We start from the raw sequence: 25838 nt of genomic DNA, 5'->3' as shown, positions 1-25838 counted from the left end.
ATGGTGGCATGTGCCTGTAATCCCAGCTACTCAGGAGGCTGAGGCAGGAGAATTGCCTGAACCCAGGAGGCGGAGGTTGTGGTGAGCCGAGATCGCGCCACTGCACTCCAGCCTGGGTAACAAGAGCGAAACTCCGTCTCAAAAAAAAAAAAAAGAAAAAGAAAAAGAAAAAGAAAAAAGAAGACGAAGAAAGAGAAAGAGGAAGAGGGAGAGAGGATGGGGGTATTGCATTATTGCCCGGGCTAGAATGCAGTCTAAATACGGGCATGCCTATAATTGTCCTTAATAACGGAGACATGAAAGAAAATGAGGGAAGAGAATAACAAACAAGGAGCCAACCAACATTTCGTTTAAACTTCTAAGTTGATATGATGTGGTACTGATGAGAGTGTATATTTCGTATATTTAAAGTGGAGAGTTCTGTAAATGTTAATTACATTTACTTGTTCCAGATCTGAGTTCAAGTCCTGGATATCGTTGTTAATTTTCTGTCTCACTGATCTGTCTAATATTAATGTTGAAGTCTCCGACTATTATCATGTGGGAGTCTAAGTCTCTTTATAAGTCTTGTATGTCTGCGTATTCCTGTATTGGGTGCGTATATATTTAGGATCTTTAGCTCTTCTTGTTGTTGCATTGATCCTTTTATCATTATATAATGTCCTTCTTTGCGTCTTTTGATCTTTGTTGCTTAATTGTAACTTCTGCTTTTTATTTATTTACTTCAGCTCTCTGGTTGGTTGGTAAATCTTTCTCCATGCCTTGTTTTGAGTCTTTGTGCATTCTTGAATGTGAGATGGGTCTGGATGAAGCATACTGTTGGGTTTTAGTTTTTTATTCAAATTGCCTGTCTGTCTTTGGATTGGGGGTTTTAGTCAATTTAAATTTAGAATTAATAATAATATATGTGAGTTTAATACTGCCATTTAATATTAGCTGGCTCTTTTGCCCATTAGTTGATGTAAATTCTTCATGATATTGATGCTCTTTTTGATAATTTTTTTAAAAAGGCTGATACTGTTCGTTCCTTTCTATGCGTAGTGGTTCTTTCAGAAGCTCTTCTAAAGCAGGCCTGGTGGGGATGAAATCTCTGAGTGCTTGCTTATTCACAAAAAACTTTATTTTTCCTTCACTTGTGAAGCGTAGTTTGGCTGGATGTGAAATTCTGGGTTGAAAGTTCTTTTCTTTAAGGACGTTGAATATTGGTCCCCACTCTCTTCTGGCTTGTAGGGTTTCTGCTGAGAGATCTGCTGTAAGTCTGATAGGCTTCCCTTTGTGGGTAACCTGACCTTTCTCTCTGGCTGCCCTTAGTATTTTCTCCTTCATTTCAACCCTGATGAATCTGATGATTATGTGCCTTGGAGTTGCTCTTCTTGAGGAATATCTCTGTGGTGTTCTCTGTATTACCTGGAGTTGAATATTATCCTGCCTTACTAGGCTGGGAAAATTTTCCTTGATAATGTCCTGAAGCGTATTTTCCAGCTTGGATTCATTCTCTTCGTCACATTCAGGTACACCTATCAAGCGTAGATTAGGTCTTTTCACGTAGTCCCATATTTCTTGGAGACTTGGCTCGTTCCTTTTTATCCTTTTTTCTCGAATCTTCTTTTTTTTTCTTTTTTTTTTTTTTGAGGCGGAGTTTTCGCTCTTGTTACCCAGGCTGGAGTGCAATGGCGCGATCTCGGCTCACCGCAACCTCTGCCTCCCGGGTTGAGGCAATTCTCCTGCCTCAGCCTCCTGAGTAGCTGGGATGACAGGCACGTGCCACCATGCCCAGCTAATTTTTTTTTTTTTTTTTGAGGCGGAGTTTCGCTCTCGTTACCCAGGCTGGAGTGCAATGGCGCGATCTCGGCTCACCGCAACCTCCGCCTCCTGGGTTCAGGCAATTCTCCTGCCTCAGCCTCCTGAGTAACTGGGATTACAGGCACACGCCACCATGCCCAGCTGATTTTTTGTATTTTTAGTAGAGACGGGGTTTCACCATGTCGACCAGGATGGTCTCGAACTCTCGACCTCGTGATCCACCCGCCTCGGCCTCCCAAAGTGCTGGGATTACAGGCTTGAGCCACCGCGCCCGGCCCAGCTAATTTTTTTGTATTTTTAGTAGAGACGGGGTTTCACCATGTTGACTGGGATGGTCTCGATCTCTCGACCTCGTGATCCACCCGCCTCGGACTCCCAAAGTACTGGGATTACAGGCTTGAGCCACCGCGCCCGCCTTGTCTTCTTGTTTTATTTCATTGAGTTGGTCTTTGACCTCTGATATCCTTTCTTCTGCTTGATCAATTCGGCGGTTAAAACTTGTGCATAGTTCACGAAGTTCTCCTATTGTGTTTTTCAGCTCCATCAATTCACTTATATTCCTCTCTAAATTGTGTATTCTTGTTAACATTTCATCAAATCTTTTTTCAAAGTTCTTAATTACTTTAGATTGGGTTAAAACAAGTTCTTTTAATTCACAGAAGTTTCTCATTATCCACATTTTGAAGCCTGCTTCTGTAATTGGAACACACTCCTTCTCCATCAAGCCTTGTTCCGTTGCTGATGAGGAACTGTGATCCCCCCCCCGAGGGAGAAGCGTTCTGATCTTGGGTATTCTCAGCCTTTTTTGGCTGTTTTCCTCCCTTCGTTATAAATTTATCCATCTGCGGTCTTTGCATTCACCGTCTTTGTAATTGGGTTCCTGAGTGGACGTCCAACTTACCGATTCTCAGCGCCGAAATCTGAGCAACCCACTGCGCCCACCAAATCAGCGGCGTTAAGATTGACGGTGCGTTTCCGACTCTGCACCAAGAACCGTCGCTCCAAGGCGCCGGCAAAACCGCCTCGCCGGTCACAAGAATCGCGCTGGCGACCGTGGGGCTCCTCCGCCGGGAATCTCCTGGTGCGTGAGCAACAAGAATTCACGTGAAGGTGTGGCGTCCTCTCGTTCTTTGCGCTTACACTGGGAGCTACAATCCTGAGCTGCTAGTGATCAGCCATCTTGGATCTGTCTCCCTACTGCTGACTCTTATATGCCAGTATAGGGCTGGAAAGTACCCGCCTCACCTCCGAACTTGCACCCACCATATTCATCTGTCCCGGAGGTGTCGTTTAACTCTGTAAGTCGAATGCACACACTGACAACCATTCTGCTAGATAGCTCCTTTTTTGTTTCAGCGCTAGATATTTCTCATTACAGCCTGTACTCCCATCCACTCTGGAATGTCCAAACGCAGCTTTTAGAAGAACTGTGTTACTAACTCGTGAATCTAAACATAGATGCAACTTCCTAAAAGGAACCAACACACAGCAGATTAGTTTGTAGGAAGCAGGTCTTCTGTGTTTTAAACGCGTTCGTACTGCTAACAATTATATGCCACTATAAGGCTGGAAATGACTGATTCTACATTCTCCAAAGAAAGGGTTTCTGAACTGCTGAAATACAAATCCGTTTAACTCTAAGTTGAATGCACACATTGACACCCATTCTGCTGGATAGCTCCGTTTTTGTTTTAGAGTCAGATATTTCTCTTTACTTCCTGTACTCCCGTCCACTCTGGAATGTCCAAAGGCAGCTTTTAGAACAAATGTGTTTCTAACTCGCTGAATCTAAACATAGTTGCAACTTCCTAAAAGGATCCAACACACAGCAGATCAGTTTGTAAGAAGCGGGTCTTCTGTGTTTTAAATGCATTCGTACTGCTAACTCTTATACGCCACTCTAGGGCTGGAAATGACTGTTTCTACATTCTCCAAAGAAAGGGTTTCTGAACTGCTGAAATACAAATGAGTTTAACTCTGTAAGTTGAATGCACACATTGACAACCATTCTGCTGGATAGCTCCGTTTTTGTTTTAGAGCTAGATATTTCTCATTACAGCCTGTACTGCCATCCACTCTGGAATGTCCAAAGGAAGCTTTTAGAAGAAACGTGTTTCTAACTCACTGATTCTAAACATAGATACAACTTCCTAAAAGGAACCAACACACAGTAGGTCAGTTTGTACAAAGCAGGTCTTCTGTGTTTTAAACGCATTCTTTTTTTTTTTGAGATGGAGTTTCGCTCTCGTTACCCAGGCTGGAGTGCAGTGGTGCCATCTCGGCTCACCGCAACCTCCGCCTCCTGGGTTCAGGCAATTCTCCTGCCTCAGCCTCCTGAGTAGCTGGCATGACAGGCACGTGCCACCATGCCCAGCTAATTTTTTGTATTTTTAGTAGAGACGGGGTTTCACCTTGTTTACCAGGATGGTCTCGATCTCTTGACCTCCTGATCCATCTGCCTCGGCCTCCCAAAGTGCCGGGATTACAGGCTTGAGCCACCACGCCCAGCCTTAAACGCATTCTTAATGCTAATTCTTATATGCCCGGCGTCGAATCCCACCCCGTCCTTGAAAAACTGAAGGCTGCTCACCGCTATTACCCTAAAGAGTTTGACTGGAATCTGAAAAGCGGGTGTGCGTTCATCATCACGAGCTACTCCGAGGACATCCACCGCTCCATCAAGTACTCCATCCGGTGCACACGGAGCACGGTAACACGCGCCTGGACGGCGCCTTCCGCTGCATGAGCAGCAAGGGGCCCGTCTACCTGCTCTTCAGCGTCAACGGGAGCGGGCATTTTTGTGGGGTGGCCGAGATGAAGTCCCCCGTGGACTACGGCACCATTGCTGGGGTCTGGTCTCAGGACCAGTGGAAGGGGCAGTTTGATGTCAAGTGGATTTCTGTTCAGGGCGTGCCCAATAACCAGCTGCGGCACATCAGACTGGAGCACAACGACAACAAACCCGTCACAAACTCCCGGGACACCCAGGAGGTGCCCTTAGAAAAAGCAAAGCAGGTGCTGAAAATCATCAGCTCCTACAAGCACACGACACGACCTCCATCTTCGACGACTTTGCCCACTACGAGAAGCACCAGGAGGAGGAGGAGGAGGAGGAGGAGGAGGAGGAGGTGGCGCGCAAGGAACGGCAGAATCGAAGCAAACAATGAGGAGAACCAGTTTCCTACGTGTTCTAACATGTGACTCGGAAAACCGTTTAAAACGCGTGTGCTTTGTCAGCTCCAGCGTGTCGTCCGTGCGGGGTCGAGTGTTGAATCTTTGCCTTTCCTGTCGTTTATTTTTGCCCAAATGAACTGGCATTTATTTCTACTTTTCTATGTATTCTAATCTTGTAGAAGCCACTAATAACGTAGTATTGTTTTTTTGTCAGCTTAAAAAAAAAAAAGGAGGAAGAATAAATAATAGTGCTTGAGGAAGAGTAGTGATCGAGAGGGTTGGTCAAGAGGGCACCTCATCGCAGATGCTAGAGTAAAAACAACTCCCTCGTAGTGACATGTGCAAAGTTCCAGATCTCCACGACAAAGATAAGCCAACCCATCGGAGCCAACAGCCTCCCGACGCGGCTGGCAACTGCAGGGGTAGAAGAACTCGGGCATAGCAGGCCCGGAAAGGGGGAGACTGGAGCCAGGGACAGATGCCAAAGAAAGAGTGCCAACGAGCACGTGTGTTCATACATACATACCGCCCACGAAGGGCGTTGCACTCCGCAACAGAACTGAACACGATCTAACAAAGCAGTGCTCGCCTTCCTGTCACCTCTTTGGCAGTAGTAGGGCAGGCCATCTCAACTTGGGACACACACAGCCATTCTCATCAGGAAGAAGGCTGTCCTGTGTGGTGGGGACAAGCCTTCAGGGGAGAGCAAAGCTGACAGCCAAAGCACTAATTGAACATCCCTAAACAAAAAAAGATGTTAATTACTAATTACAAGTCCTCAAGTCAGAATTACCTTAGGGATGGGCACAGTTAATAATTTTCCTACACAGTGGTGAAGTAAAACAAGCTTTTGATCACACTTCAAGAAGTAGAATCTATGGTAGAGAAGAAGTCAGGCCCCATATGCGAAAATTCGCACTTTCTGCCATAAACGTTTAAAACTAAGTCTCGTAGGACCACTAAACCTGTGGTGGATTTTCATCTGTAACCCTCATGACATCTCTAAATAGGCCCATGGTCACGGAGCCTGTCCAAGGCTAGGGTTTTGAGCACACCTAGGCTCAAGAAAAACTAAAGCCTCCCTGATAAAATGAGGTCCAGTCGAGGCACAGGAAGCCACAGCTGGTTGACTGCTCAGGGCTTCTCAGGACCGGATGTGGGTTGAATTGAGGATGCCAGGAGGAGCATCAGCTGTCGAAGCCTTTGAAAGTTCTCGCACTCGGGATGCTGCCGCTGAGCTCCGGGATCCCCTTGTCGGCTCCCTGCCTGCCGGCACGGGGCGTTTTCTTCCCTGAACAGGTGGAAGTAGCGACTGGCTTGCTGCCAGAAGGAGGAAGTCGAGACACCGGAGGGCGGTAGATGGTCCCTCCAAAGACAGGCCGAATGCTACTATGGACCGTAGCATTGGACATGGTGGTGGTGTTCAGCATAGGGCTGGAAATGACTGTTTCTCCATTCTCCGAAGAAAGGGTTTCTGAACTGCTGAAATACAAATGAGTTTAACTCTGTAAGTTGAACGCACACATTGACAACCATTCTGCTGGACAGCTCCACTTTTGTTTTAGAGCCAGATATCTCTCTTTGCATCCTGTACTCCCATCCACTCTGGAATGTCCAAAGGCACCTTTTAGAAGAAATGTGTTTGTAACTCGCTGAATCAAAACATAGTTGCAACTTCCTAAAAGGAACCAACACACAGCAGATCAGTTTGTAGGAAGCTGGTCTTCTGTGTTTTCAACGCATTCTTACTGCTGTTATATGCCACTATAGGGCTGGAAATGACTGTTTCTCCATTCTCCAAAGAAAGGGTTTCTGAACTGCTGCAAACACACATCAGTTTAACTCTGTAAGTTCATTGCACACATTGACAACCATTCTGCTGGATAGCTCCGTTTTTGTTTTAGAGCAAGGTATTTCTCTTTACAGCCTCTACTCCCATCCACTCTGGAATGTCCAAACGCAGCTTTTAGAAGAAATGTGTTTCTAACTCGCTGAATCTAAACATAGTTGCAACTTCCTAAAAGGAACCAACACACAGCAGATCAGTTTGTAAGAAGCCGGTCTTCTGTGTTTTAAACGCATTCTTACTGCTAACTCTTATATGCCAGTATAGGGCTGGAAATGACTGTTTCTCCGTTCTCCAAAGAAAGGGTTTCTGAACTGCTGAAATACAAATGAGTTTAGCTCTGTAAGTTGAAAGCACACATTGACAACCATTCTGCTGGATAGCTCCGTTTTTTTTAGAGTCAGATATTATCTCTTTACCTCCTGAACTCCCATCCACTCTGGAATGTCCAAACCTAGCTTTTAGAAGAAATGTGTTTCTAACTCGCTGAATTGAAACATAGTTGCAACTTCCTAAAAGGAACCAACACACAGCAGATCAGTTTGTAAGAAGCTGGTCTTCTGTGTTTTAAACGCATTCTTACTGCTAACTCTTATATGCCACTATAGGGCTGGAAATGACTGTTTCTACATTCTACAAAGAAAGGGTTTCTGAACTGGTGAAATACAAATCAGTTTAACTCTGTAAGTTGAAAGCACACATTGACAACCATTCTGCTGGATAGATCCGTTTTTTTTTTTTAGAGTCAGATATTTCTCTTTACATCCTGTACTGCCATCCACTCTCCTATGTCCAAAGGTCGCTTTTAGAATAAATGTGTTTGAAACTGGCTGAATCTAAACATAGTTGCAACTTCCTAAATGGAACCTACACACAGCAGATCAGTTTGTAAGAAGCGGGTCTTCTGGGTTTTAACCGCATTTTTACTGCTAACTCTTATATGCCAGTATAGGGCTGGAAATGACTGTTTCTACATTCTACAAAGAAAGGGTTTCTGAACTGGTGAAATACAAAATCAGTTTAAACTCTGTCAGTTGAATGCACACATTGACAACCATTCTGCTGGAAAGCTCTGTTTTTGTTTTAGAGCCAGATATTTCTCTTTACATCCTGTACTCCCATCCACTCTGGAGTGTCCAAACCCAGCTTTTAGAAGAAATGTGTTTCTAACTCGCTGAATCGAAACATAGTTGCAACTTCCTAAAGGAAGCAACACACAGCAGATCAGTTTGTAAAAAGCCGGTCTTCTGTGTTTTAAATGCATTCTTTACGCTAACTCTTATAAGCCAGTGTAGGGCTGGAAATGACTGTTCCTACATTCTTGAAAGAAAGGGTTTCTGGCCGGATGCGGTGGCTCAAGCCTGTAATCCCAGCACTTTGGGAGGCCCAGGCGGGTGGATCACGAGGTCGAGAGATTGAGACCATCCTGGTCAACATGGTGAAACCCGGTCTCTACTAAAAATACAGAAAATTAGCTGGGCGTGGTGGCGCGTGCCTGTCATGCCAGCTACTCAGGAGGCTGAGGCTGCAGAATCGCCTGAACCCAGGAGGCGGAGGTTGCGGTGAGCTGATATGGCAGCATTACACTCCAGCCTCGGTAACAAGAGCGAAACTCTGTCTCAAAAAATAAATAAATAAATAAAAAATAAGTAAATAGAAAAGAAAGAGTTGGCCTCTTGTCAATTCCTGTTATGACCAAGTTGTTCCTTTGCTGACAGCCCCCACCCCATCTGTCACCTGCCCTCAAGGCAAATACCATCACCCTCCCCCACCGTTATTCCAAGATCCATGGAAACCTTTCTATTCAATCGCATGCAAGGGGACCACTGTGCCCTGCCCTGCCAACTGGCAGTTACTGCTAAGTGTCGAAGACGACCAGGCGTGGTGGCTCAGGCCTATAATCCCAGCACTTTGGGAGGCCGTGATGGGTGGATCACCTGAGGTCCGGAGTTCAAGAGCAGCCCGGTCAACACGGTGAAACCCCGTCTCTACTAAAAATACAAAAATCAGCTGGGTGTGATGGCGGGTGCTTGTCATCCCATCTACTTGGGAGGCTGATGTGGGAGAATTGCTTGAACGTGGGAGGCAGAGGTTGTAGTGAGCCAAGATCAAGTCTCTGCAGCCTGGGCAACAGAGCAAGACTCTGTCTCAAAAGGAAGGAAGGAAAGGAGGGAGGGAGGCAGGAAGGAAGGAAGGAAGGAAGGAAGGTCGGTCAGGGATGCTCTTTTACCCCTTACACAGGTGTTTTAGTACAGACTGAACATCGCTGATAAAAACAAATCTGAACTCTGAAACGCAACAAAGGGTGAAAACATTTTTTATGGCTTCTGAGACAGACTCTTGCTCTGTTGCCAGACTGGAGTGCAGTGGCACCATCTTGGCTCACTGCAATCTCCGACTCCCCGGTTCAAGAGATTGTCCTGCCTCAGCCTCTCAAGTAGCTGTGATTATAGGCACGTGCCACCACGCCCAGCTAATTTTTGTATTTTTAGTAGAGACGGGGTTTCACCATGTCTACCAAGCTGGTGTTGAACTCCGGATCTTGTGATGCGCCCCCCTTGGCCTCCCAAAATTCTGAGATTACAGGCGTGAGCCATCGCATCGAGCCCAAAAGGTGAAAACATTTTGAGCACCAACGTGCCCTTTCGAGGGAAACGCTCACTGCATGGGTTCAAAATAATGGAAAGATTAAGACCTGGCAGTTGATAGTACAACAGCCTCAGCCTCCCGAGTAGCTGGGACTGCAGGCACACACCACTGTGCCTGGCTCCAGAATGCATTTATATATATATAATCTTTTTTTTGAGACGGAGTTTCGCTCTCATTACCCAGGCTGGAGTGCAATGGCGCGATCTCGGCTCACCACAACCTCCGCCTCCTGGGTTCAGGCAATTCTCCTGCCTCAGCCTCCCGAGTAGCTGGGATTACAGGCACGCGCCACCATGCCCAGCTCATTTTTTGTATTTTTAGTAGAGATGGGGTTTCACTATGTTGACCGGGATGGTCTCGATCTCTTGACCTCATGATCCACCCGCCTCGGCCTCCCAAAGTGCTGGGATTACAGGCGTGAGCCACCGCGCCGGCCGACAAAGCCATTTCTTATATTTTCAGAAGAATTGTTTGAATGCAAGCCCTTCAGTTCTCTATGAACGTTGCACTTTGACCTGATGTCTTAATATCAGAAACGTTGCAAATCTGACAAAGCGTGATCACATTCTTGGAAAATCAGCTTGGGCTGTCACGGAGCGCTCTCTGCACACGGGGACAGAAGGCTTTGGCATGAGTTTCTGCTTTGTCCAGTTTTCCCAGACCTCAGAGTCCTCACAGACAAAACGGGTTAATAGGTCCGGCGCGGTGACTGACGCCTGGAATCGTAGCACTTTGGAGGCCGAGGCGGGTGGATCGCTTGAGGCCAGGAGTTGGAGACTATCCTGGCCAACATGGCAAAATCGCGTCTCTACTCGAAATGCAAAAAATGTAGCCGAGCGCAGAGCCATGCTGAGCATCCCAGCTACTCGGGCAGCTGAGACACGAGAATCTCCTGAACCCGGGAGGCAGAGCTTGCAGTGAGCCGAGCTGACGCCTCTGCAGCTGCGATGCAGCCTGGGCGACAGAGCAAGACCCTGCCTCAAAAAAGGATCCACAAAGAAAGAAGTAAACAAATAAATAGGGGTAATAATCATGACAGTTGACACATTACGCATTAGTTCTAAGACTCCAGAAATTTGCTTACAAGATAACATACATAAATGATAAGGCGCTGTACAAACACGTTCTTCTTTCACAATACCTGAAAACTACATTTCTTCTATTGGAAAATCTGAGCGCTCTTCGAGCATTGCGCACTCAGTAGAAAACATACTGTGCTCCCGGGAGTGGGGCTGTCTGTCCATCCCACCCTGCCTCCCGGTCCCCATTCCCAAGCCCGGCTCACCTACTCCCGTAAGGTACCAAATTTCAGTCCGGTGCAGCAGCCGCGCGCCGCGCCCCTCCCCCATTCACTCCCAGCTCGCCTCCTCCCAGTTCCCAGCTTCCTCGCCCCTGCCTCCCGCTCCTTTCAAAGGATTCGGTGCCTTTGGCAATCCCCAGGCTCTCCTCAAAACCTATTTTAGAGGGAGCTCACCACTCCCGATCATCCGTGGGTGGAATTTGCACCTATGATGTTTCTTCTCCCCCATGGCCCCAAACTGCTGACCTCTGGCCCACAGCATCTCATTAGATGGATGCGGAGGATTGAATGGGTTTGTACTTGAGGAAGTGCAAAAGCATTTCATGGCAAAGAGAATGACAGTAGCCAAAACTAGGAGGGAAAGAGCCGTGCTCGCTTCTGCTTATGACTTGGGGAAGGCTTGGATGGCTAAGGATGGCAAATGTGACCCCCTGGGCAAGGTAAACCCTAAGGGCATCTCGGTACAGATAAACGTGTCAGAGAACGGCTCATAATTCGAATGGGACAAATTGCTATCAATGTCTTCCATCCACTTTTAATCTATAAAAGTTCATCTTTTTTCCTTTCTATACCAATACTATCATTGGTCCGATGTCATATTTCTATGGAATTTATTCTGATCAGTTTCAGAGACTTTGTGTGTGTGTGTGTGTGTGTGTGTGTGTGTGTGTGTGTGTGTGTGACGGAGTTTCGCTCGTGTTACCCAGGCTGGAGTGCAATGGCGCGATCTCGGCTCACCGCAACCTCCGCCTCCTGGGTTCAGGCAATTCTCCTGCCTCAGCCTCCTGAGTAGCTGGGATTACAGGCACGTGCCACCATGCCCAGCTGATTTTTTGTATTTTTAGTAGAGACGGGGTTTCACCATGTTGACCAGGATGGTCTCGATGTCTTGATCTCGTGATCCACCCGCCTCGGCCTCCCAAAGTGCTGGGATTACAGGCTTGAGCCACCACGCCCGGCTCTTTTTTCCTTTCTATACCAATACTATCATTGGTCCGATGTCATATTTCTATGTAATTTATTCTCATTGGTTTCAGAGACTTTGTGTGTGTGTGTGTGTGTGTGTGTGTGTGTGTGTGTGTGTGTGTATCTGCATGTATCTATACTACTGGTCAGAAGAGCAAATTGTACAACACATTAATCACATGTTATCCCTACTTGGTGGAAGAACAGGTGGCTTTCATTTCATTTTACTTTTTAAAGTTTTCCTAGCTTTCTTCAAGGAGTATTTGTTACTTTGTTGGAGGATGAGTTTGAAGAAACCTCGTTTAAAATTGTTTATTGTAGTAAAAGACACAGAGTATAAATTTTGCCATTCAAGCTATTTTTAAGTATACAATTTGGTGGGATTAATTATATTCATAATGTTATTCGACCATCACCACGATTTATTTCTCAACTTTTTCATTTTCCCCAAGCAGAAACTCTGGACCATGAAACAAGAACGCCTGATTGCCCCCACCCCCTCTATGGTCCTTGATGACCTCTAACCTACCTTCTGTCTCTATGAATTTGCTTATTCTAGATGTTTTACATAAGGATCATCATGCCACATTTTTTTCTTTTGTGTCTGGTTTATGACACCTGTCATGTTTTCTAGGTTCGTCCATGTTATAGCATGTATCAAAATTTTATTTTTAAAGGACGAATCCTATTCCATGATATGAATGTATCCTATTTTATTAATTGATTCACCTGCGGATGGGCATGTGAGTTTTTCTGCCTTTCAGCGATTGAATCATGCTAGAATGAGCACTGATGTATCCGTAGCTGAGTCCCTACTTTTAATTCTTTTAGGTGTATAGTTAGGAGTCGAGTTTTTGCATCATATGATAATTCTACTATTACCTTTTTGAGAAACTTCTGCTTTTTATGAGAAAAAAATCCACTTTTAAAATTTCACTGTGATTCAACTTTCAAGAATAGAGTGTAGAAAGGGGCAGGTTGATGTCAGCATCTATCAGTTGTAAAATGGAATGCCTCAAAATCTTCTCTGTTTTACACATACCCACACAAGCTAGAAACGTAGGCCAACTTATAGAAAATGTCAATATAGCCGGGCGCGGTGGCTCAAGCCTGTCATCCCAGCACTTTGGGAGGCCGAGGCGGGTGGATCACGAGGTCAAGAGATCGAGACCATCCTGGTCAATATAGTGAAACCCCGTCTCTACTAAAAATACAAAAAAAAATTAGCTGGGCATGGTGGCGCGTGCCTGTCATCCCAGCTACTCAGGAGGCTGAGGCAGGAGAATTGCCAGAACACAGGAGGCGGAGGTTGCGGTGAGCCGAGATCGCGCCATTGCACTCCAGCCTAGGTAACGAGAGCGAAACTCCATCTCAAAATAATAATAATAATAATAAGAAGAAGAAGAAGAAGAAGAAGAAGAAGAAGAAGAAAATGTCAATATAAATTTAATTTAACCAAATATCTGTAAGAGCTTTATGTATGCCAAGCATTTCAGGGCTAGAAGCTAAAACAAACTTTGTGATCAGTAATTCTTTTTGGAATGTTTCAAGTTGCAAAATCACCGCTGAGAAAACCACATCGTTTACCTTATTGCAATCTTTTGCCAACGCTTAAATCTTTTTCTCACATCTCCACAAGCTAAATTTTCAGCAGGCAAACTCCAAGTATTTCCATTTAGGAATTCCTTTTTTCTTTATAATCAGAATGTCACTTTAAAAATTTAGTCTGACATTCAATACCGTTCCGTTTAAAGAAAAATTTCTTAGGTAACTTGTCAGAAAAGACTGATTGGTTTCGCATGGTTCGAATATTTTAAAAAGGACAATAATGGAACTTCATAAAGCACACTGTTTTCTCTTGGGCTTAGGGCATCTACAGAGGATCCAATTCAAATATGAAGTTTAAGGCCAGGCGCGGTGGCTCAAGCCTGTCATCCCAGCTCTTTGGGAGGCCGAGGCGGGTGGATCACGAGGTTGAGAGATCGAGACCATCCCGGTGAAAATGTTGAAACCTGGTCTCCACTAAAAATACAAAAAATTAGCTGGGCGTGGTGGCGCGTGCCTGTAATCCCAGCTACTCAGGTGGCTGAGGCAGGAGCATTGCCTGAACCCAGGAGGCGGAGGTTGCGGTGAGCCGAGATCGCGCCATTGCACTCCAGCCTGGGTAACAAGAGCGAAACTCCGTCTCAAAAAAAAAAAAAAAAATTGGCCGGGCATCATGACGGCAGGCGCCTGTAGTCCTAGCTTTTTTGGAGCCCGAGGTGGGAGGATTGCCTGAGGTCGGGAAGTGGAGGCTGCCATGGGCCTTGGCCAGACGAATGCACTGCAGCCTGATGCCTGGGCTGGTCTTGAACTCCTCGGCTCTAGCAAAGTACCCGCCTCACCTCCAAACTTGCACCCACCATATTCATCTGTCCCGGAGGTGTCGTTTAACTCTGTAAGTTGTATGCACACATTGACAACCATTCTGCTGGACATCTCCGTTTTTGTTTTAGAGCCAGAAATTTCTCTTTACATCCTGTACTCCCATCCACTCTGGAATGTCCAAAGGCAGCTTTTAGAAGAAATTTGTTCCTGAGTAGCTGAATCGAAACATAGTTGCAACTTCTTAAAAGGAACCAACACACAGCAGATCAGTTTGTAAGAAGCGGGTCTTCTGTGTTTTAAACGCACTCTTACTGTTAACTCTTATATGCCAGTATAGGGCTGGAAATGACTGTTTCTACATTCTCCAAAGAAAGGGTTTCTGGCCAGGCGCGGTGGCTCAAGCCTGTAATCCCAGCACTTTGGGAGGCAAGGCGGGTGGATCACGAGGCCAAGAGATCGAGACCATCCAGGCCAACATGGTGAAACCCCGTCTGTACTAAAAATACAAAAAATTAGCTGGGCATGGTGGCGTGTGCCTGTAATCCCAGCTACTCAGGAGGCTGAAGCAGGAGAATTGCTTGAACCCAGGAGGCGGAGGTTGCGGGTGAGCCGAGATCGCGCCATTGCACTCCAGCCTGGGTAACAAGAGAGAAACTCTGTCTCAAAAAAAAAAAAAAAAAAAAAAAAAAAAGAAAGAAAGAAAGAAAGAATGGAAGAAAGGGTTTCTGAACTCCTGCAAACACACATCCCTTCACCTCTGTAAGTTGAATGCACACATTGACAACCATTCTGCCGGACAGCTCCGTTTTTGTTTTATAGTCAGATAATTGTCACTACAGCCTGTACCCCCAATCCACTGTGGAATCTCCAAACGCACCTTTTAGAAGAAATGTGTTTCTAACTCGCTGAATCGAAACATAGATGCAACTTCCTGAAAGGAACCAACACACAGCAGATCAGTTTGTAAGAAGCGGGTCTTCTGCGTTTTAAACGCATTCTTACTGCTAACTCTAATATGCCACTATAGGGCTGGAAATGACTGTTTCTTTCTGTTTTTATTTTTTTTTGTTGTTGTTTGTTTGTTTTTTTGAGACGGAGTTTCGCTCTTGTTACCCAGGCTGGAGTGCAATGGCGTGATCTCGGCTCACCGCAACCCCCGCCTCCTGGGTTCAGGCAATTCTCCTGCCTCAGCCTCCCGAGTAGCTGGGATTCCAGGCACGTGCCACCATGCCCAGCTAATTGGAAATGACTGTTTCTACATTCTACAAGGACAGGGTTTCTGAACTCCTGAAATACAAATCAGTTTAACTCTGTAAATTGAATGCACACATTCACAACCGTTCTGCTGGATAGCTCCGTTTTTGTTTTAGAGCCAGATATTTCTCATTACAGCCTGTACTCCCATCCACTCTGGAATGTCCAAACGCAGCTTTTAGAAGAAACGTGTTTCTAACTCGCTGAATCTAAACATAGATACAACTTCCTAAAAGGAACCAACACACAGTAGATCAGTTTGTACGAAGCACGTCTTTTGTGTTTTAAAAGCACGCTTACTGCTGACTCTTATATGCCACTACGGGGCTGGAAATGACTGTTTCTACATTCTCCAAAGAAAAGTTTTCTGAACTGCTGCAAACACACATTAGTTTAACTCTGTAAGTTGAATACACGCATTGACAATCATTCTGCTAGATAACTCCGTTTTTGTTTTAGAGCGAGATATTTCTCATTACAGCCTGTCCTCCCATCCACTCTGGAATGTCCAAACGCAGCTTTTAGAAGAAACGTGTTTCTAACTCGGCGAATCTAAATATAGATACAAGTACCAAAAGGAACCAACACACAGCAGATCAGTTTGTTTAAGAACCGGGTCTTTCATTTTAAACGCATTCTTTTTTTGAGACGGAGTTTCACTCTCGTTACCCAGACTGGAGTGCAATGGCGCGATCTCGGCTCACCATAACCTCCGCCTCCTGGGTTCAGGCGATTCTCCTGCCTCAGCCTCCCGAGTAGCTGGGATTCCAGGCACGCGCCACCATGCCCAGCTAATTTTTTGTATTTTTAGTAGAGGCTGGGTTTCACCATGTTGACCAGGATGGTCTCGATCTGTCAGCCTCGCGATCCACCCGCCTCGGCCTCCCAAAGTGCTGGGATTACAGGCTTGAGCCACCGCGCCCGGCCCTTAAATGCGTTCTTACTGTTAACTCTTATATGCCACTATAGGGCTGGAAATGACTGTTGCTACATTCTCCGAGGAAAAAGTTTCCGAACTGCCGCAAACACACATCAGTTTTCCTCTGTCAGTTGAATGCACACATTGACCACCATTCTGCTAGATGGCCTCTTATCAACAAATGCATTCCGGGAGGTGCCCGAGTGCCAGCCCGCCCCAGTTACATAGTCTGGTTCCATTCGGAATGGTGGGGAAATAACGAAAATGTAGAAGCTAAGATGGAGTCTGTCCAGCTCGGGAAGCTAACAGAAAGCCTGAACAAGTTTTTAGTCTGAGAAAGAGAGAGCTCGTTTTAACTGGCAAAAAACAGGTTATCACATGATGAAGTGCAGCTGACATCAACAGGCTGTCACTCTACCTCGAGCAATCCACAAAAGCGCTAGTCAGCCTCTGGAGGAAGACAGCAGCTGACACGTCCCGAGGGAAAGGTACGCCTTCCTAGAATTCCGTGCCGAGGCCGGCATCGCCTCCGGTCATCTTCAGCGAGCAAAGCATGACTTCTTAGATAGCACGTCTATGTTGGGCAAATTCTACTGCGGCCCAGGGTGGAGCCACGATGCCCTTCCCATTTTGCAAATACGCTGGTCGGGAGAAGGAGAAAAGAAGACATCATGATAAAAGGTGACTGAGACCCAGCCAAGATGAAGCTCTCCTAGGGAGGGAGGGAGGGAGGGAGGGAGGCCTGACGAGTGAACGCGGTGAAAAGAAACCCCACCGCTACAGTCCAGCCCGCCCACCCGCTTGCCCACGCGGACCAAAGGCTGTGCCACCGCCCGCAGCTGCCTCTGGGGAAGTGAGACCCTGCTCCACCCCCAGCCCCCCATCTTCCAAAACAATGGCCACCGAGTGAGGTGAGGCCTGGCGATCACCGATGCAAATGTCAACCGGGAAAGCGTGGGGGGAGGGGAGAGAAGATGGGGGCCCACCCGGCTGGCTCCAGAACGTTTCCACGCGGTGTTGGGGGGAACGCAGCTCACAAAGTCACTGATTCGGAGTAAAGGGGTGGGGGAGAGGGCTTCAAAAATAAACCAACTCCTCATAAAGCCCAAGTCGAAGAGTCTGTGTGCATGAAAGACACCAACAAACAAACACAAAGTGCTGATAAAAGAATAACCGGGCCCCCGCCAGGGCGGAGGTTCCCCAGGCAACAGCGGAGAGAGGGACGCGCCCCCAGATGGGAGGAAGAGAAACCGGTTGCCCCAGGCTCCGTGAAGCGGTCGGGCGGACCTCCCTCCGCGCCACCTCGATTTTTCCATCCCAGTGGCCGCTAGGTGATGCCCGAAGACAACTGATGCTTGCAGGCGTCAGCACGGAGAAGACGGGAACCGTGGATCGCTGTGGGTCCGGGTGGAGGTGGAGGAGGCGGGGGGGCGGGAGGCGGGGGGCGGGAGGGGGCGGCTCAGGCACGCCGCGCCGCGTCGCCGGCCTCTCCCCGATCCCGCTCGGACCAGGTCGTTTCTGGGCCCAGGGAGTTCTCTCAGGGGATGCCCGCCTGCACCTAGTTGAGCAGAGCCCCCAGGGGACACGGCCTAGGCACCCGCCCACGGGTTCATCGGGCACTTCAATTCCGCTAGAGAGGAGGGAGAGGAGACCGGGGGCGGGGGCGTGTGGACGGACGCTAGGGGTGGAGACGGGCCCCATCTAAGATGGAAGTCCAGTGCATAGCGTTTCCGAGTGGACTCCAGTCCCACCGCCTCAGGGTGGCAATACCTGTGACAGGGAAACGAAGGTCCGTGAAATCCACGCTCCCGGACACGGCGTGGATTTCACAGGGAGAAGAAGATAGCTCGCAGCACGCTCCCTCCTGCCCCGGGGTCAAGTTTTCCCTCCCAACGTTTGCATTTCTTCCCCCCACCCCCACAAACGTCCGCTCTCGCTCACTCTCGTTGCCCAGGCTGGAGTGCGGTGGTGCGATCTCGGCTCACCGAAACCTCCGCCTCCTGGGTTCAGGCAATTCTCCTGCCTCAGCCTCCCGAGTCGCTGGGATGACAGGCTCGAGCCACCGCGCCCGGCCTAGTATGCATTTCTGAATCGTGTTCACCAGAGTCCACCCTCTGGTGAATCAGCCAGGAATCTAGTTCGGCGAATCCCAGAGCACCCACATCTGACCGCTAAGATCGGAGTCCACACACTGCGCGTGGCTCCACGCGGCGTCTCACCACGAGAACACCACTGCCGTCCCAGCCCAGTAGCGATACAGTGGCCACGTCTTAGAAATCACTCACAGCAACACACCGTGATAGGTCCTATGTCCAGAAACCTATGCCACGGTCATGAGCTTTCTTCCTTTTTTTTTTTTTCTGAGACGGAGTTTCGCTCTCGTTACCCAGACTGGAGTGCAATGGCGCGATCTCGGCTCACCGTAACCTCCGCCTCCCGGGTTCGGGCGATTCTCCCGCCTCAGCCTCCCGAGTAGCTGGGATGACAGGCACGCGCCACGATGCCCAGCTAATTCTTTGTAGTTTTAGTAGAGACGGGGTTTCACCATGTTGACCGGGATGCTCTCGATCTCTTGAGCTCGTGATCCACCCGCCTCGGCCTCCCAAAGTGCTGGGATGACAGGCTTGAGCCACCGCGCCCGGCTATGAGCTTTCTTCCTCTGTGCCTGCTCCACCATGGGTTTCGCTAGGTAAGACTTTCCTTAACCGTTCATTTTTCAGTCCAGGCGTTTATCAGGGAACTACGAGAAGTATAGACGCCACAAGTGACAGAGAGAAACGTCTGAAACACGCCCCTTCCATCCAAGTGGGAGCCTGGCCTCGACGTCCCAAATCGTACGCCGAGTGGGGAAGCCCAGCAGGGCCCTCCCCGGAGCCGAAGGTCTCAGGACCTACAGTCCGAGAAGACACAGCCTGTGGCACCCAAGTCATCCCGGGGGCCTTCCTTCGTTCCGCAGGGCTCCCGTGAAGACGGGTCCCAGAAACGAAACGCGTCCGGCCCGTCCTCCGATTCATCCGTCTCTGACGAGTTGACGTTTCAGGCGAACCTTCAAAGGGCCAAAGGCAAAGCGCTCCCTCTGCCCCCACGTGAGCTTTCCATGAGCAGCGAAGGACCACGGTCTCCCCAGGCCCAGGTCGCCAGATACCCCGATCCGTGTCTCCCCTCCCTCCCGGTGGGATTCCACACATCCGTCTTTGGGATGGGGTGCCACAAAGTCCAAGTGACTTAAGTGAGTCACTAACGGGGAAAAGGAAAAAAGAGCGAGCTCGCACCCTGCCACCTTTCACCGCGGCCGGCCGGCCCTTCCTTAGGTCGTTTCTGCCACGCATCGACGCCATCGATCCCCTCTCCCCATGAGCACGGTGGCTCCCGCCCGTCCTCCCAGCACTCTGGGAGACCCAGGAGGGCGGATCACTTGAGGTCAGGAGTTCGAGGCCAGCCTGACCGACACGGCGAAACCCCATCCGTACCGAAGATAGGAAAAGCGGCCGGGCGTGGTGGTGCGCGCCTACGGTTCCGGCTACTGAAGGCTGAAGCCGGAGAAGAGGAGACTCTTCCAGCTCCACCGCGTCCTCCCAGCCCCAGCCGCGGCAGCCAGCCTTCCTGCGGGGCGGCGCCTGCAACAGCTTCCGAATGAACGGAGAGGAGCCCGAGGCGGTGGGAGCCGTCCCCTCCGTCTCCAGAAGGGGAACGGGGCTTTCTGCATCGGAACGGGGCCCTAGAAGGCGGCGCCGCCGCTGCTTCCAAAGCGATGCGCCTCGCTTCGCCCGGCACAGAGCGAGACTCCATCTCAAAAAGAGAAGAATGAAAAAGAGAAAAAAAATATCAGCACGTCCGTCGTGGTCGCAAATCGGTCGCCGGAGACCAGGCACAGTGTGGCAGGAGCCCATCCGTCATCCCAAAACGCTGAGACGCCGGGTCAGGAGGATCGCGACGAACCGATGAGACCCTGTCTGTAGAAACACATTTAAAAACGGACCATCCCGGTCACCATGGTGAAATCCCGTCTCTACGAAAAATACAAAAACATTCGCTGGGCACGGTGGCGCGTGCCTGTCATCCCAGCTACTCGGGAGGCTGAGGCAGCAGAATCGCCTGAACCCAGGAGGCGGAGGATGCGGTGAGCCCCGAGATCGCGCCATCGCACTCCAGCCTGGGTCACGAGAGCGAAACTCCGTCTCAAAAATAAAAAACCACGGATCTGAAAGCCGGGCGCAGTGGCTCACGCCTGTAATCCTAGCGCTTTGGGAGGCTGAGGTTGGTGGATCACCTGAGGTCAGGAGTTCAAAACCAGCCTGGCTAACGATGGTGAAACCCCATCTTTAAAAAACAAAAACAAACAAACAAACAAAAAAACCTACCTGAGGGGCCGGGCCTGGTGGCTCACACCTGTCATCCCAGCACTTTAAGAGGCCGAGGCGGACGGATCACCTGGGGTCGGGAGTTCCAGACCAGCCTGACCAACTTAGTGAAATCCCATCTCAAATGAATGAATGAATGAATAAATAAATAAATAAATAAATGATCTGGGCACAGTGGCGCATGCCTGTGGTCCCACGTACTCTGGAGGCGGAAAAATCTCTGGAGCTAAGGAGTCTCTAGACTGCAGTGAGTGAGTGAGCTACGATGACACCCCTGCACTCCAGCCAGGGTGACAGAGTGAGACGCTGTCTTGAAATCAATACAATCATTGGAAGGAGCTCTCTCTTTCTTACTTTCAGTGGGTGTCTCTTTAGGCCAGGTGAAAAAGAAGAAAGAAAGAGAGAGAGAGAGAGAGAGAGAGAGAGAGAGCGCATTCCGACCATGAGGACCCAGAAATGGTGTTTGATTTGCGTCTCCGTCTAGTCGCCCATCTGTCTCTTGGTGATTGAGGAGTCCACAGATGAGGCCAAGCGGCATCTATTGAGCTCTTTCTTTCTCCCTCTCGTGTGTCATCTCTGCGGTGAGAAAAGGGGGGACAATAGGCTCTGATGGGAAGTCGTCCTGACGGCTGAGGAAGCTAAAGGCAAGCTGCTGACGGAAAGAAGGGCGTCCTATGTGACACTCTCATACCCGGGCACCCTAGAAATGCATCTTAAGAGTTTTCGCGTTTCATGCCGGGGCCGTTTATCCTGTAAGTCAACCCACCCCTACACCCAGGAAGAACAGCACAGTCCCCGGCGGTCCAGTCTCGTCCCATCCAGCCCTCCCAGGCCATCCGGCGAAACTCTCGCTGGCCAATTTGAAAGCAGCCTCCATGCGGTTCTCCTGGGGAGGAGGCTCCCGGCGGGTCTTTTGGGCCTCCCGAGAGGAGTTAGCACGGAAAACCCACCAGATCTAACCAACCCACGCACCCACTGCAGCTTGCTCGCTGGCTCGCTCCCTCCCTCCCTCCCTCCCTCCCTCCTACTGGTCCAAGGTACGCCCTGGGAGTGCGGCCAAAGAAACTTCCACTGCGTGCTTTTTGTGCTTCTCTTTATGTTTTAAATCGTCTCCATCTTTCAAGAGATGCTCTTTTGGAGGGGAAAGTCTCAGGGAGTATGAAAATGTGTTCTAAGAACAGAGGTTCCCAACACAGCTAAGCGGCAGCAGCTTCCATCACATCACCTGGCAAATAGAATAGGAACACCAAGCATACAAAAGTTGAAACGGGCCAAGGCCGGGCGCGGTGGCTCACGCCTGGAATCCAAGCAGTTTGGAGGCCAAGGCGGGCGGATCACCTGAGGTCGGGAGTTCAAGACCGGCTCGACCGACACGGTGAAACCCCGTCTTAAAAAAATAAAGAAATACCATAAAATAAAAAGAAAGAGTCCATAAGGTCGAGGCCAGCCAGCCTGAGCGACCGAGCAACACGGGTAGGAAGGTGAGCCCAGCTTAGAGAGAGAGAAAAAAATTAGAAGAAGAAGAAAAGTCAGGCAGTCGATATGGGGGACGCCGAGCCAGAGACATCTGCCAGGACACGGATCTGGAAAGCCCCGTCAGGTCGCACGCAAGCACGCCCGTCCCACGGAAATCCCACCTCGAAAGCCTCGGGAGGCCGAGGCGGAAGGATCACGAAGTCAAGAGGCGAGCGCCATCGTGGCCCACGTGGTGAAACCCCGTCTCTACTGGGAGGAAAGGGAGCCGGGCGTGGTGGCAGGTGCCTGCAGTCCCGGCTGCCGTGGAGGCTGAGGCAGGAGAACCGCTCCAACCCGGGAGGTGGGGGTCGCGCCTGCCGGGCAACAGAGAGCGAGACTCCGTCCAAAAAAAAAAAAAGCAGGTGCACACGGCCAACGCCAGCGCTCTCTCCACGATAGAAAACCACCATCAGAGATCAGGGGCGCCACCCTCGATGGGGCTCGGGGCACAGGAAAGGCAAGGCCGGATCGTGAGTCGTGCGTGAAAATCGGCTCCGTCTGCAAGGTCCGTACTGTCAACGATGCCTCCGGGCCGGAAACAGGGACCGGAAAGGAGCACACGGGACAAACGCGACCGGGCCCGTTCCACGTTCACGGCCGTCATCGCAGCGGTCCGAAAGGCCGACGTGGGAGGACGGCCGGAGCGCAGAAGTTTGAGATCATCTCGAGCTGTGGGTCGACATCACCTCCACCCGTGTAAACGATCATCATCGGCCTCAGCATCCAAGTGGAAAAAGAAATGTACGTGCCGGGCGCGGTGGCTCAAGCCTGTCATCCCAGCACTTTGGGAGGCCGAGGCGGGTGGATCACGAGGTGAAGAGATCGAGACCATCCCGGTCAACACGGTGAAACCCCGTCTCTACTAAAAATACAAACAATTAGCTGGACATGGTGGCGCGTGCCTGTAATCCCAGCTACTCAGGAGGCTGAGGCAGGAGAATCGCCCGAACCCGGGAGGCGGAGGTTGCGGTGAGCCGAGATCGCGCCATTGCACTCAAGCCTGGGTAACGAGAGCGAAACTCCGTCTCCAAAAAAAAAAAAGAAAAAAAAAATAGAAATATACGTGTCCAGACTGTGGACCACAAAGCGAGACCCCATGCCTACTAAGAAGGTGATAGGTAAGACAGGCAGGCAGGCAGGCAGGCAAACAGAGATGGAGTTCGGCGCAGTGACTCACGCCTGTAACAGCGGCACTGGGAGAGGCCAAGGCAGGCGCACGCCTCTCTGGAGAGGAGGAGTTCCGGACAAGGCTGGGCGACATGGCGGAACCCCAAACCCCATCTCACATACCTACCTCCATGAAAGACGATGCAATAGTTAACCCCCGTGGTGGCGTGGCGCACGCGTGTAGTCCCAGATAGTGGGGACGGGAGGGACCAGAGGAGGGATGACGGCTCGGTCCAAAGCGTTGAGGCTGGAATGATCCCGGGGCGTCAGAGCGAGCGACACCCTGCCTTTAAAGAGAGACAGGCAGAGGGAGGGAGGGAGAGAGTCAGAGAGACATGCGAAATGTGAGCCTTCCCCCAATAAATAATAAACAAAGAAACAAACGAACAAATCAATGCGAGGGAGCCTGCCTCTAAAGAAATCGATCGATAGATAAAGAAAGAAATGACTAGCCGGTCACGGTGGCTCAGGCCTGTGATCCCCGCATTGCGTCGGGAGGCTGAGGCGGGTGATCACCTGAAGGCCGACAGAACATCGAGCCCAGCCTGGCCAACATGGTGAAATCCCGTCTGTATTATCTATCTATCTATCTATCTATGTATGTATCTATCTATCTCCAATAATAAAATGAATGAATGAATATAGAAATGCCCGCCTGCCGGCCTCTTAATAAGTAAATAACAATAACGCGAGCCTCTCTCTCTAATTAGATAAATAAACGCAAGCCTGTCTTCAAATAAAGGAATGAATGGCTGTAGAGAAGGAATGAATGGCTGTAGAGAAATACTTGAGACCCTGCCTCTAACTAAACGAACGAAGACAGGATAAACGTAAGAATGACACGGAAGAATTAAGACACCGTAAGATGAAACAAGCAAGAGGGCGTGAACGAAGGTGGTAATTAAAATAAGCATCAAAGTGAATGAAAATAAACATAGATGTCAAAGAATTATTCATTTCGTATGTAGTATGTGATTATTGGCATACATATTACCGCATGTTATTTATGATTTGTGGATGTATTTATACACACACACACAGACACACAGACACACACACACACCAGCGTGAAGAAAATAAGACTGAAGAAAGAAAAGGGCGAGAGAGAGAGAGAGAGAGAGAGAGAGAGAGAGACCCCCCCTACCTTCCTCTAAATAAATCCATCAATCCGGCCGGGCGCGGTGGCTCATGCCTGTCATCCCAGCACTTTGGGAGGCCGAGGCGGGTAGATCACGAGGTCGAGAGATCGAGACCATCCTGGTCAACATGGTGAAACCCCGTCTCTAATAAAAATACAAAACAGTAGCTGGGCATGGTGGCACGTGCCTGTAATCCCAGCTACTCAGGAGGCTGAGGCAGGAGAATTGCCTGAACCCAGGAGGTGGAGGTTGCAGTGAGCCGAGATCGCGCCATTGCACTGCAGCCTGGGTAACAAGAGTGAAACTCCGTCTCAAAAAAAAAATAAAAATAAAAATTAAATAAAAATAAAAAAATAAATCCATCAATCCATCCATATGTAAAATTAAACAAGGAAACCAGGAACAATCAGTGTAACACATAGAAGTGAAAAGAAACGGTAAGAATAACGTAAATAAGAGGGCGAGAAAAAAGGTAAAGGGTAATCAAGGTCAAAATGAACCCCTCGCCTCGCCCCGCCTCCCCTCCCCTCCCCTCGCCCCGCCTCCCCTCCCCTCCCCTCCCCTCGCCCCGCCTCCCCTCCCCTCCCCTCGCCCCCCTCCCCTCCCCTCCCCTCGCCCCCCTCCCCTCCCCTCCCCTCGCCCCCCTCCCCTCCCCTCGCCCCCTCCCCTCCCCTCGCCCCCTCCCCTCCCCTCGCCCCCTCCCCTCCCCTCGCCCCCTCCCCTCCCCTCGCCCCCGCCCCTCCCCTCGCCCCCTCCCCTCCCCTCGCCCCCGCCCCTCCCCTCCCCCCGCCCCCTCCCCTCGCCCCGCCCCCCTCCCCTCGCCCCGCCCCCCTCCCCTCGCCCCGCCCCCTCGCCCCGCCCCCCCTCCCCTCCCCGCGCCCCCCCTCCCCTGCCCTGCCCTCCCCTGCCCTGCCCTCCCCTGCCCTGCCCTCCCCTGCCCTCCCCTCCCCTGCCCTCCCCTCGCCTCCCCTCGCCTCCCCTGCCCTCCCCTCCCCTCCCCTCCCCTGCCCTCCCCTCCCCTCCCCTCCCCTCGCCTCCCCTCCCCTCCCCTCCCCTCGCCTCGCCTCCCCTCCCCTCCCCTCGCCTCCCCTGCCCTCCCCTCCCCTCCCCTCGCCTCCCCTCCCTTCGCCTCCCCTCCCCTCCCCTCCCCTCCCCTCCCCTCCCCTCGCCTCCCCTCCCCTCGCCTCCCCTCGCCTCCCCTCGCCTCCCCTCGCCTCCCCTCGCCTCCCCTCGCCTCCCACACATACATTCACACACACACACACACGCTGGAAGTGCAAGCGTGCGACCTACCTCCCGGCATTATGGGAACCCTGTAGTCTCATCTACTTGGAGGAGGAGGAGGAGATCACCTGAGTCCAGGGAGGGGCGGTCGACG

At 50.1% G+C, this 25838-nt stretch overlaps 1 long non-coding RNA gene and 1 pseudogene across 2 annotated transcripts; one reads left to right on the top strand and one right to left on the bottom strand.

The window, feature by feature from the left end:
• Positions 1-4342: 4342 nt before the first annotated feature.
• LOC141583148 (YTH domain-containing family protein 1 pseudogene) lies at positions 4343-4970 on the top strand (annotated as a pseudogene).
• An 11775-nt stretch (positions 4971-16745) lies between these two features.
• On the bottom strand, positions 16746-25830 carry LOC141583168 (uncharacterized). Of its 2 annotated transcripts, none has more exons than XR_012515889.1 (3): positions 25754-25830; positions 23449-23608; positions 16746-16919 (listed from the first exon to the last, which is right to left on the bottom strand). It is a non-coding gene; the product is annotated as an uncharacterized LOC141583168 (long non-coding RNA). The 2 variants fall into 2 exon arrangements; XR_012515888.1 differs by lacking the exon at positions 25754-25830 and adding an exon at positions 24466-24617.
• Positions 25831-25838: the final 8 nt, after the last annotated feature.

Source organism: Saimiri boliviensis (assembly GCF_048565385.1).
Source record: "Saimiri boliviensis isolate mSaiBol1 chromosome 16 unlocalized genomic scaffold, mSaiBol1.pri SUPER_16_unloc_1, whole genome shotgun sequence".
In the NCBI taxonomy this organism is placed as follows: domain Eukaryota; kingdom Metazoa; phylum Chordata; class Mammalia; order Primates; family Cebidae; genus Saimiri; species Saimiri boliviensis.
The sequence above is the reverse complement of the archived record's forward strand: the minus strand, read 5'-3'. Positions and strand labels throughout refer to the sequence as shown.